The 12,059-nt window shown below is 34.9% G+C and overlaps 1 pseudogene; it reads right to left on the reverse strand.

Moving 5' to 3' along the window:
• Positions 1-986: 986 nt before the first annotated feature.
• On the reverse strand, positions 987-2,153 carry LOC116557142 (annotated as a pseudogene).
• Between the last annotated feature and the right edge of the window lie 9,906 nt (positions 2,154-12,059).

A 12,059-nucleotide genomic window follows, 5' to 3' on the forward strand; every position in this document is an offset into this window, starting at 1 on the left:
TACAACATGAGATTTGGGGGGACAGATATATCAACTACTAAAGTTTAATTATTTAAAATCATGAATCAAAATTAGAATACAGGTTAAACTGTAGGTTGACACTTTCTAGACAATCACAAAATATATATAAATCCTATCTCAGAAATGAGGTCAACATTCTCTGAATTTTTTAATCTTCCCCAATTATTTCTGCTGAGGCTGATTGATAGACCCCATTTGGATATGATTAGACTTGATGATCTTTACTGTTCATCTGATTTGTTTTCAGATCTGAAAATATCTTTATTTTTTAGAAAATAGATTCCAGGCAAGTTAAAAAGTGACACTAGAGGGTGCAGATGCAGAATTGTAGTCATTCAAAGCATACAAGAAATATAAGAGTATAAATATCTAGAAACCATCTCTTAGTCTTCAGAACAAAATGTATGTCATTCCTAACTAATTTGAGCTGTATAGCATTCTTCTAGATAGGAAGGGGAAAATCAGTTAACATTGGGAAGTCCTGAAAGATTTGGCTCATTATATTAGACTGTTTGCCTTTGATCAATTCCTTCTTTTTAATTTGATTTTATTGTTATTATTATTTTTGGGACAGAATCTCATGGTGTCACACAGGCTGGAGTGCAGTGGAACAATCTCAGCTCACTGCAACCTCTATTTCCTGTGGTCAAGTGATTCTCCTGTGTCAGCCTCCCGAGTAGCTAGGACTACACAGGCACATGCCACTGCATCTGGCTGGCTAATTTTTGTATTTTTAGTAGAGACAGGGTTCCGCCACGTTGATCAGGCTGGTCTCGAACTCCTGACCTCAGGTGATTCACATACCTTGGTCTTCCAAAGTACTGGGATTACAGGCATGAGCCACCATGCTCAGCCAAATTCTTTCTTTTTTAAACACAGATAAAAAATATTATATAGGTCCACTGTTAAAATAGTATGTATTCCAAAAAAGTTTAGAAAATAAAGGTGTTAAATGTGGTTTTGGACTAAATTGAATAGTCATTTCCTCTGCTGACAGCTTCTTTACATGTTAGATTCAACAGTATAGTATGTTCAAATTGCATTGTATACAATCCTTTACTGTCACAAAATGGTGGATATTGATTTATAATTCCAAAGTCACACAGATTCTTCAGAGCTATCAAGTATTTCCTTTCTCCTAAGCAACCCAACCATCTGTGGCAGAAGGTGAGGGTGCCAAAATTTTCATTGATGATATGTAACAATTGTTTTCTTCTTGGAAGACTTAATGGTACATGTCTAACATCAAAAATTTTTATGTAACGTGAACATCTCATAACACCACGAAACCTTTTTCTGTACTATCAAAGTTTTCAACTGCATTCATTTCTCTTTCCTCCATTCTTGTTGCCTTTCCTCCTTTCACAATGGGCACTGTTTTCCCAGCATGTATTCCATATTTCCCAATTGAATGTTCATTTAGATATTGATTGGTTTCACTTGTTATGTCTTCCCATTTATTTCAACTTCAAAGGACTCACCAACATCACACAGATGAACATCAGTTCTAGTGTACTTCATTCCGGTACTAGTAGCATCTTTTACAGCTTTTAATAATGTGTCATAATTGAGATTAAAAGTGAGAGTTAGAGCACAGTCAACAGTCAATACTCCTATCACTTATACCAATTCCAAAATCTATTTTACAGATATCATGGTACTGCAATATTGTTGTGTCAACATTAACGGGAGTATAATGGGCAGCACAATTGTTGAGAGAACATCCAGCAGGAAACGCTAGGCCTGAATTTAATCCATTCTCTTTTATTACATTGCATGAACAGTTTTGCAGTTTTTCACAGATTTCTATCACCCCAGCCTTGACCCAGCTCATCACATATTTTCTAACTTGTTGATGTGCTTCTGCAACTTCTCAAAACTCATTCCAAATCTTCTCACTAGCCTGATCTAATGCTTTCTTTTCTTCACTCATAGTTTTCCATCCATCTTGTGTGGGTGGGTATTCACATTCACATTCCCTAACAGGAAATACACCTTTAGGATACATACAGTCACATATTGGAACTGAGGGAAGGTCTGTTTGAACTTTTGTTTCTTGCTTCTTTTTTTTTCTTCTTCTTCTTTCTAGTTATTCTATCTCCATTGCCATCTTCATATAGCTGATTTCTCATCAAAAGCTGAAAAAAAAAATACTGTCTTTCCATAATTTTTTACCCGGCAAGAATATCTTCTGAAAATGAAGTATAAATATGGGCTTTCTAAGACAAACAATATCCAATAATTTATTTTAAGAAGATCTACATGGCAAGAAACATTAAAAGAAATTCACTGGGCAGAAGGAATGTGATATCAGATTGAAATGTGAATATTCTAAGGAAATAAAGAGCACTGGGACTAGAATAAATGAAAATAAAATAATTTAAAAATTTACTCTAAAAGATAACTTAATGCCTAAAAAAAATACTGGTAACATATTATGTTTATGAGGTGTTTAAAAGAAAATGTATGACCTTAGTAGTACGAAGAATGGGATGGAAGAATTACACATACACAGTTATGACGCTCTTAAACTCTTGCCAAATAGTATATAATTTATTTAAAATAAGATTCTGATTAATTGAAAGTATATATCAAAAACATAGATCACTGGACTATAAAAAGCATAAATAATTTGATAATGAAGATAAAAATTGATTATTATAAAATTTATTAACATAAGAGAAATCAGAACAAGAGGGAAAAAAATAGCAAAAATGGAACAAATAAAACACCATGTGGCAAGATGTAGATTTTCATCTCTTAGGCTTTTGAATTGTTGTTTTATATAGAATCACTCTGAAAAATCCTTTAATTCACATACATAAATAGAATAATTTGCAAACAATATTACTGGGAAGCAAGGAGCATTTACAGAATAGGTATGCTGTGTTTTCTCTGCAGGAAACTTAGGGTTTCTTTTTTTTAAACGAAAGCTTGTGGTTTTATCTCTACAAAAACAAATACGTGAATACAATCATTAATTTTTCAAGTACTCACTGAGCATCTTTCTTGTTTTTCTTTTGGACGGAGTGGAGTCTCACTCTGTTGCCCAGGCTGGAGTTCAGCGGCATGATTCCAGCTAACTGCAACCTCTGCCTCCCAGGTTCAAGTGGTTCTCCTGCCTCAGCCTCCCAAGTAGCTAGGATTACAGGTGCCTGCCACCATGCCTGGCTAATTTTTTTTTTTTTTTTTTAAGTAGTGACAGGGTTTCATCAGGTTGGCCAGACTGGTCTCAAACTTCTGACCTCAGGTGATCCACCTGCCTTGGTCACCCAAAGTGCTGGATTACAAGCATGAGCCACGGCACCCAGCCAAGCATCTTCTTTATGCTAAGGGCTGTGTTAAGAACTGTGAGTACAATGCTGAACAGAACAGGTACAGATCTAGTAGTGTTATTCCAGTACTGACAAGCTTAAAAGTTTTTGATAGGTTAGTAGTTGTTCCCCAAACTATCTTCAAAGATCTATCATTTTAAACAGTTACTTTGTGATAAATAAATACATTTGTCTTACAATATTTTATTTTTATGTTTGTTGCACTTCTAAGAATAAAATCTTTGGAATAGATCTGTAGTGAAAAATATAATGGACAATAATGATTTGCTACTCAATATTCATTGTTTCCTTACACCTTCCTAAGAGAAACTGGGATGTTCTTGAAGAACCCATTCCTCCTTCATACTACCCCTGTGACTCAGGGAAACCTGAGTCTGTTTCTAGCTCAGACGCCACCCTTGATCAATCTAAATTATTAATAATCTAATCCCCATTCCACACTCAGTCAAGCAAGTGATCAATTCAGGAAACCAAATTTAATCCAATCAGCACAAGGTATTCCAGCCTTTGATTATTTTTATTCTTTGAGTTTACCTAAGACATGATATAGCCCAAACACACTAGAAGAGAAATGTTTTATTCCACAAATAAAAGAGTTACTCTTCCTCTTTCCTACTACATGAAGACTAGAAAATGGGCTGTCCTGGAGGCCACTGACAATCATGTTTTGGCCACAAGAGAGGCCAGCTTGAGAACAAAGTTATTCATGAACAAGAGTTGACCTGGAAGAAGCACAGAGGAACTGAGTTGGAGTCCTCATTTTAATTTGCCTTGACCTTGTTCTGTCTCAGGACTTCCAGTTGTGTGAGAGTCACTTAACTCAATAAATATTTATTGAGTACCTACTTCGGATCAGGTATTCTTCTGCTAGGAAGACAGAATGAACAATAGAGCTGTGTTCACAGAGCTTATGTTCATTGTGAGCACAGAAAATCGGTAAGAAAATAAACAGAATAGCTCAGATGTTGTGAAATGCTATTATTTGTTATTTTTGATTGATACTCTATAACTTTTAGTGACTCTAACTAAACATATGGGGTCATTTCCTTTAGCTTCTTTTCTGGGAAATCCTGCCCCTAAATTGCGGTCCACTTCACTTTAGCAGCCCTGAACTCTCACCCAGCCCCACTCACTTCACTCAGCTCCTCCCTCTTCTAAAGTTGCTCTTCTAAGGTTGTAAAATGTTGCAGTGGTCCTGATATTCAACATATATTTCTTTTCTCTTTACGATCACATTTTGCCTGTTGTCCTGTATCTAAAAACACTTGCCTTGTGTACTTTTGGTTGGAGGAAAATTCCAGCACAAATCTCATGACCAGAAGTGTAAAGAGACCTGAGTTTTCACAGTGAATAATAGTATATAAAGATGAATAATTCACATATAAGAAATCATCTGTATATAGATATGGAAAATGAAATATATATATATATATTTAAGTTGACATATGTAGTGATCAGATCAGGGTAATTAGCATATCAATCATCTGAAACATTTATTGTTTCTTTGTGTTGGGAACATTGAATATCCTCCTTCTAGCTATTTGAGACTATACAATATATTATTAACTATAGTCATTCAACAAAGTTATGGAACAATGAAATTTATTCCTCTTATCTGTCTGTAATTTTATGTCCTTTAACAAATCTCTTCCTATTCCTCCTTTCCCCTACCCTTGAAATGAGATCAACATATTTTTGCTTCCTCCTATGAGTGGGAACATGCAGTGTTTAACTTTTTTTTTCCTGGTTCATTTCACTTAACATAATGTCCTTCAGTCCCATCCATGTTGCTGCATGATAGAAATTCCTTTTTTCTTTCGTTCTTTTTCTTTTTTTTTTTAGAGAAAAGGTCTCCCTCTGTTCCTCAGGCTGGAGTGCAGTGGTGCAATCATAACTCATGAAAGCCTCAAGCTCCCAGGCTCAAGTGATCCACTCACCTCAGCCTACTGTGCAGCTGGAACCACCAATGTGCATCACCAAGCCTGGCTAATTTTTTAAATTTCTTATAGAGATAGAGTCTTGCTTTGTTGCCCACGCTGTTCTCCAATTCCTGGCCTCAAGTGTTTTCTCTGCCCTGGCCTTCCAAAGTTCTGGGATTACAGGTGTAAACCACCACACTCTGATCTAACCTCATTTTTTAATGGCTGAATAGCATTTTACTGTGTATGTATATCACATTTTCTTTATCCTTTCATCTGTTACTGGACACCTAGTTTGATTCCATATCTTGGCTGTTGTGAATAGTCCTGCAATACACATGGGAGTGCATATGTCTCCCTGATATGATTTCCTTTCCTTTGGATAAATTCCTAGTGGTGGGATTGCTGGATTATGTGGTAGTTCTGTTCATATTTTTTGAGGAAACTCCACACTATTCATAGTGGCTGTATCAGTTTAGATTCCCACCAACAATGTGTAGGAGTTCCCCTTTTTTCTATAGCCTCACTATCATTTGCTAGTTTTTGTCTTTTAGATAATAACTACCCTAACTAATGAGTTAAGTGTGATTTCAAAAGGAGGACAGATTATTTCTTAGAATTAGACTGAACACACATACGTCTAGAGGAGAAGGCAAAAGTTACATCATGAAGGGAGGGGTGGCTAAATAAACACGCTCTTCCATATATTCCCTTTCCTAACTCTTCCCTTAGCATGTTCTCAGTGACTATTGATTATTTTCCCTTACATATCCCCACTGTAATATAAGGTTGCTGAGAATGAAACCATAACTGACTTGCTCACTGTTACATTTCCAGTTTCTGGATCATAGTAGGCACTCAAAAAAAATGTGTTGAATTGGCTATGTCTGTGTATGGTTGTGTATAGTGTGAATGTGTTTATAACTATATATATGGGGTTGTTTCATGCGTTAAACAACTTTAAAACATCATTGATGATATGAAAGTAAAACTTAGAGACTTGTTATTAGGTGGGTTATTTTTGAAAACATTTATTCTTTCAGGAAAATAATATATTACTAAGTATATTTATTTATTTCATTAAAAGTTTCAAATTTTAACCTTCACCTTAAAACTACCTTAGGGCAAAATTCAAAGGAATTATAATTTAGCCAAATAAAAACAAGCATAAATGTCCAACATATGTAATATCAGTAGAAGACCTATTTTAGAAAGTAGCTAGTGCAACTCCCTTGGTAAGTGAACATCCTGGAGAGCACCAGAAATCAACTTGTGAAGAAATCATAGTTTGTGAAAACAAATGGCTATGATATTGTGAGGGAGAGGCTCCCATTGGAAAGCAATTGTCAAGAGTTTGGTCTGCTATTGAAAAATTATTGTTACTTCTCTAGTCCAAATAGGTGGTTTTGCCATGTGTTTTCAAACACAATTTGAATGTGTGAGGGATGTTTCAAAGCAGCCACCTGGAACAAATATGGTTAAATGGCCAATCTGGAAACACAGAGGCCTCAATGGAAAAAATTATAAATGTTTTAATTCTCTCCAAGTTTGCATTTAGACATATTTATCAGAGGTTGTACTCACCAAAATCAGTCACGGAATTTTTGAGATATCCCTCTTCACTTGAATTTAAATATGTTGTGCACATAGTTAAATTTTTACTTAGCTTCCCCAAAGTAGCACTTCTAGGTTCACCGTTTTATTTTTTTATGTAAAAGTGTTTAGGACATTGAAATTAAATCACCTCTCAATCAACTGAATGTGAAATATTCTTCTTGTGAATTATACACAACACATTTAATTTGCATAAAACTTTATCTTCCATAAATATTTGTACTGCTTTTTATAGGTTGTAAGCACTTAATACAGACTTATTGAGAAAAGCCTCTCTCATCTCTTTCGTTAAACATTCTTTTATATTTTGACACAAGAAATGCCTTGCTAAGCATTTACCTGAAAATTTGAGGTGAATGTGTCAAAATCGCATGGACAAAATAATTTTACAGAATAAGTTAAAAGGTGAGCTTCTTTCCTTGTTTCTGCAAAGATATTTTCACACTGTGAAAGGACAAAAAGCAGGTTTCAGGACCAAATAATTTAGGAAGCCATATTAGAGTTAGAGCTCAGTGAATGCAAGTGAAAGATAATAACCTTAGCTAAATTAAGCAGATATTTTAAGGGGGATGTTGGTGAGGAATTATGTATTGGCACATATAGTAATTTTATAATGCAAAGATAAGAAATACATCAAATCCCTTTAGAAAGTCTAGAGCCCGGTATTTATTAATATGTAAAAATACCATCAGAACCCAGGGAATGTTTTGGTGCACTCTGATTTTCTCTCTCTCTCTTTCTCTCTTATCGTTTTATTTTTCTTTTTCTGAAAATTGTTTTTCTCTGCTTTTAATGTGTGTGTTAAAGTACACTACACTACCATCTCAAATTTTTATATCTCCTCTGTGCAAGAGATCCACCCCAATTGAAACTAGAATGTCTTAGTTTAATTTACAAATTCTGGCAAAAAGAATCTGACTGGCTCAGCTTGAGGTAACTTTCCACCTACGGTTTGACTCCTAATGTCATTATTAATTTTGAAGTACTGTACTATATTTATTTACTTGCCTCATAGTAGCTCTATATATATTTATACAATATACTCTACTATATTTATTTACTTGCCAATATAGTGACTCTATAGGATTCAGTTATAAATTTTATTTATAATTATAATATAGTTCACTACATTCCTTGCATCATCTACAGCATAACACAAATGTGTCTTTATCATACAAATACGTTAACTTAAAATGCTTGAGAAACTGGTAATAAATGCATGTCAACAAAGCCATGAAACTTTGAGGAAGAAAAGTTTGAGTTATCCTACTAAGCAACCATCCCAAAGATAGAGTAAGGACAAAGGTAACATTAAATTGGTAAGTAGAAGGAGAAAGGATGAATATCAACTCTAGCATAGTGACTGAAAAGTTATGCACACTTTCTTCTTTCTTCCTTCAATTAAATTTCCTCTTTTTTTTTGTGTGTGTGTGTTAGCGAATGATAAAATGGCAACTTTAATTTTTAGAATATATGACCAGGTAAGATTGTGACTGAACTGGAAAAGAAATTGATATTGATCTGTGTAAAATATGACAAATAAGGTGACTAAATATCATCCAGTTTTGGAAGAGATAAGAACATTTCCATTTAGACAGTGGATAATTGTAGCATACTGAGCAGAAGCAAAAAAAAGTATCATTATTTTGTGGTATGATAATTAATTGTACATAAAAGTATGAAGCTGACACTTTGAAGCATGTACCTTCTTATAGAAGGTATTGCTTGAAGAATGCGGAAGCAAAATCTCTTTCCATATTTCTGCTCTCATTTAGTGTGGCAGACACTTTAACTGGTTGTATAGTTTTTCCTTCACTGAAAAAAACCCATGGTGTCTAGAATCAAGGAAGCAGTCAAGCAGATGCTGGCTCTGATGAAATAAACCTAAGGCAAACGAAATATAAAGAATAGTGGTTCCAAAGAATGGAAAAACCCTGGGTTCTTTGATGAAAAAGTAGAGCCACTAGACCAATCCTGAGAGAGTTTATTTCTAGACTTCTTAAGGGATGTAATAAAACACAAATTATTTCTGTTATTTTGGGTTAAGAATTTTGATTCTTGAGTACAAACCTATTCTAAGTTATACAAATAATAATTTCCTACTCAAACTGGTTTCCACATTACACTTCTAATTGATTATTACCTTCTCAGTGAAACCTTCCCTGACAACACAATGTATTTACGAACCCTTCCCTGACACTCGCCATAGAGACTTTATTTTTAATAGCCAAAACTAGAAAAACATCTTCAAAAAATCAGATGTTTCGAACTACCCAAATTGTCCCTGCAAAAATCATTAACACTCCTTAATTATAAAAATAAAAACAGTACTTTCACAATGTCGAATGTGAGCAGCCCCTTAATCAAGTGATCAAATCCAGGAGCAAGTGGGTATCACATGCTTCCTGGGAAGGGCACGCTATCTCCTGTTGTGGTCCTGCCACAGATCATGATTTGAATGTAACAATGTGAAACATCAAAGGAATGCAAATTGAATTACAAAATAACCCTTCTGTTCTCAAAAAGATCAAGGTCAAGATAGAGACTGAAGGAAAAAAATCTGAAGAGATATGGCAACAAAATGCAACAAGTGATCCAGAATAGACCTTGAGCTGTGGAAAAAAACAAATGCAGCACATTTTTAGGATTGTTGACTCAATTTGAATACAGATTGTGGATTAGATCATAGAGCTGTATGTTCCTGTGTGAAGTAAATAATACATTCAAATATTAATGTAAACAGGCACCACATCTCCAAGTTATTGTCAAATGTTCTGGAACAACCTTTTTTGAAATTGCATGAAAATAAAAATTAAAACACACACACGTGTACACACAGGCATGCCTTAACTCAAACACCACTTTTCTTGATCTCTAAGTTCTGACATAGATGTTTTGTCTCCCATAGCGCTCTCTACATGCCATTACCTTAGCATCTTTCATGCTATATGATAATCATTGATTTATCTCTTCCTAGGGGAATCAAAACTATTCAAGGGCAGAAATAGTGTCATATTTGATTTTGAATCTTAGGTTCTGGCACACAGCTTGTTACAGTTATGAACCTAATAAGTGCTTATTGAGTGAGCATAAATAGATATATATATTTGTAGAAATATACATTCCATGTGGAGAAGGAACACTAATTATTAATAATAAAATAATTTGTAAATCTGCAATATTATGCATTTGTTAAATCATCTAACTATAAGGTGAGCCTTTGACTATTTTTAGAAGACCCAATGGTCTAAGCTAAAACACTTTTAATATTCAGATTTTTATAATTACAAATTTGTACACCAGTGATTCCTTAGATATATTTGAAAACAGAATAAACGTGATAAACAAAACAAAAAGATGGTGTACAAATCCTAGGAAAGCCTACACTCAAATGTCATTGCTTCAGTATCAGTCATTACTTAGTAGCAAGACAGAATAATTCCTTTACCTTTCTGCCTGTTTTAAAGTTTATATCTTGTTCCATCTCTGTCTTGTTTTCTCATGTCCAGCTCTAGGCATGTTATATGTAATTTCCTTATTCCATTAACTAATTTCTGCCAAGTTTGTCTTGTAGGAAAAGTATACTCTGCTCAAATCTTAGTGTGCTTTTTAAAATTGTTTAGGTTTTATATTTTAGGTCTCTTACTACAAGAAGTAGTATGTTAGAAGAAAATTATGATTCCCCATTTCTGATGTCATCTTCCATGCAGAGGAAGACTTGCTGTCTATCGCTTTACTCACTTTACCCCAGATGCAGGCACTTGAGTTGAAGATTAAAGTCAGACCTCTCAATGGAGTTTCACTCCTATTCCTCTTGGAAATTTTCCTTCCTTCAAGGAGAAATGCAGTTTATCTCAACCTCCTAAGGCTGACTTTTCCCCACCAGCTTTATCCTGGCTGGGCCCAGGTGAGTAATTCAACCTAAATTCAATGGTCAGTAGGTAGGTTCAAATGACTAACTCTATATAAAGGTCTCCCAGCTGCTCTCCTAGTAAATAAGGTGATACTTTGACTTCATCTTCCATTCATTTATTTATCTATTATTTTTCAGAACTCTGTTGCATGAGAGCGGTGATATTTATTGGACATATCCTTGGGCTCCAACACAATAGAATGTGACTGATACCGTACATTTTTAGATCTAATAAAGTTTGGTGACAGAGCCACCCTGACTGATCTTTCTATAACTTTTCTAAACAATATATTCTGTGTTACTTGTTGAGAATGGACCCCTTTATAGGAAAGGAAGTTAAACAGAAGGATGTCAGTGTCAAGCCACTTCCAAGTACTAGTGTGAAGCAAATCTACCCAGCTTCTATATGAGACTAACTTTATTATGACATTGTCAGTTGTTATTTTTATTGGGATCTATAGCTGAGAAATTCTCATTTTTATCAAGATACAAATGAGATTAAAAATCCCTGAGGAGAGACGGCACTTCCAGGCCTTCTTTGGGATTCCTACAATATAATAGCCCACAAACAGTTTTCCGTAGTATATTCCCAGAAAGTTTAATATGAATCACATGAAAGTAGTTGGAATACTGAGAAATCCTGGGTTGTGCAGTATAAATCAGGCTTATCTTTTACAAACTGTTATTATATAACTGTACACTGTAAATCTCTGAGGGATGAAGATGGTATGCACTGTTCCTGTTCACTTTAGGAGTTTCCTCCTAAGAGATTTGTCTCACTTGTAATTATTAGGAATAAAGAGAGAGGCTGACTGCCTTGCTGTTTCCGGCAGGAACACATGGCATATACAAAACTTTCACTGGAGTGACTTCAGAGCCAGGGTGTTGGCCTTGGCTTCACCTAGCTAGGAGTACTATTTTATCAGTTTTCTCAGGGATGGTCAGGCTCTAGAGGACTCATTAATGCTGAATAAGCTTACAGGAAACAGATTTATAAACCAGAATGCCAATTTATTCACTTACACAGAACAACACTCTGCACTATGTAACAGAATACTTGCATCAGCTGGCAAGTACACACTCCTTCCCAGTGAAAAAATGTCTTCTTGGGAAATCAAAATCAGATCAGATAGTTTTTGTGGTGAGTCAAGAGGTGAAACAAAGGGAATTTGATTATGTTAGGGAATATTGTGTTCACATTGTGGTAGATGAAATGGCCTTCTGCATTTCAGGTTTACACCTGCCAAAAAGTGAAGA

The sequence above is a fragment of the Sapajus apella genome, unplaced genomic scaffold (assembly GCF_009761245.1).
Source record: "Sapajus apella isolate SASKATOON/1434 unplaced genomic scaffold, GSC_monkey_1.0 scaffold18, whole genome shotgun sequence".
Lineage (NCBI taxonomy): Eukaryota > Metazoa > Chordata > Mammalia > Primates > Cebidae > Sapajus > Sapajus apella.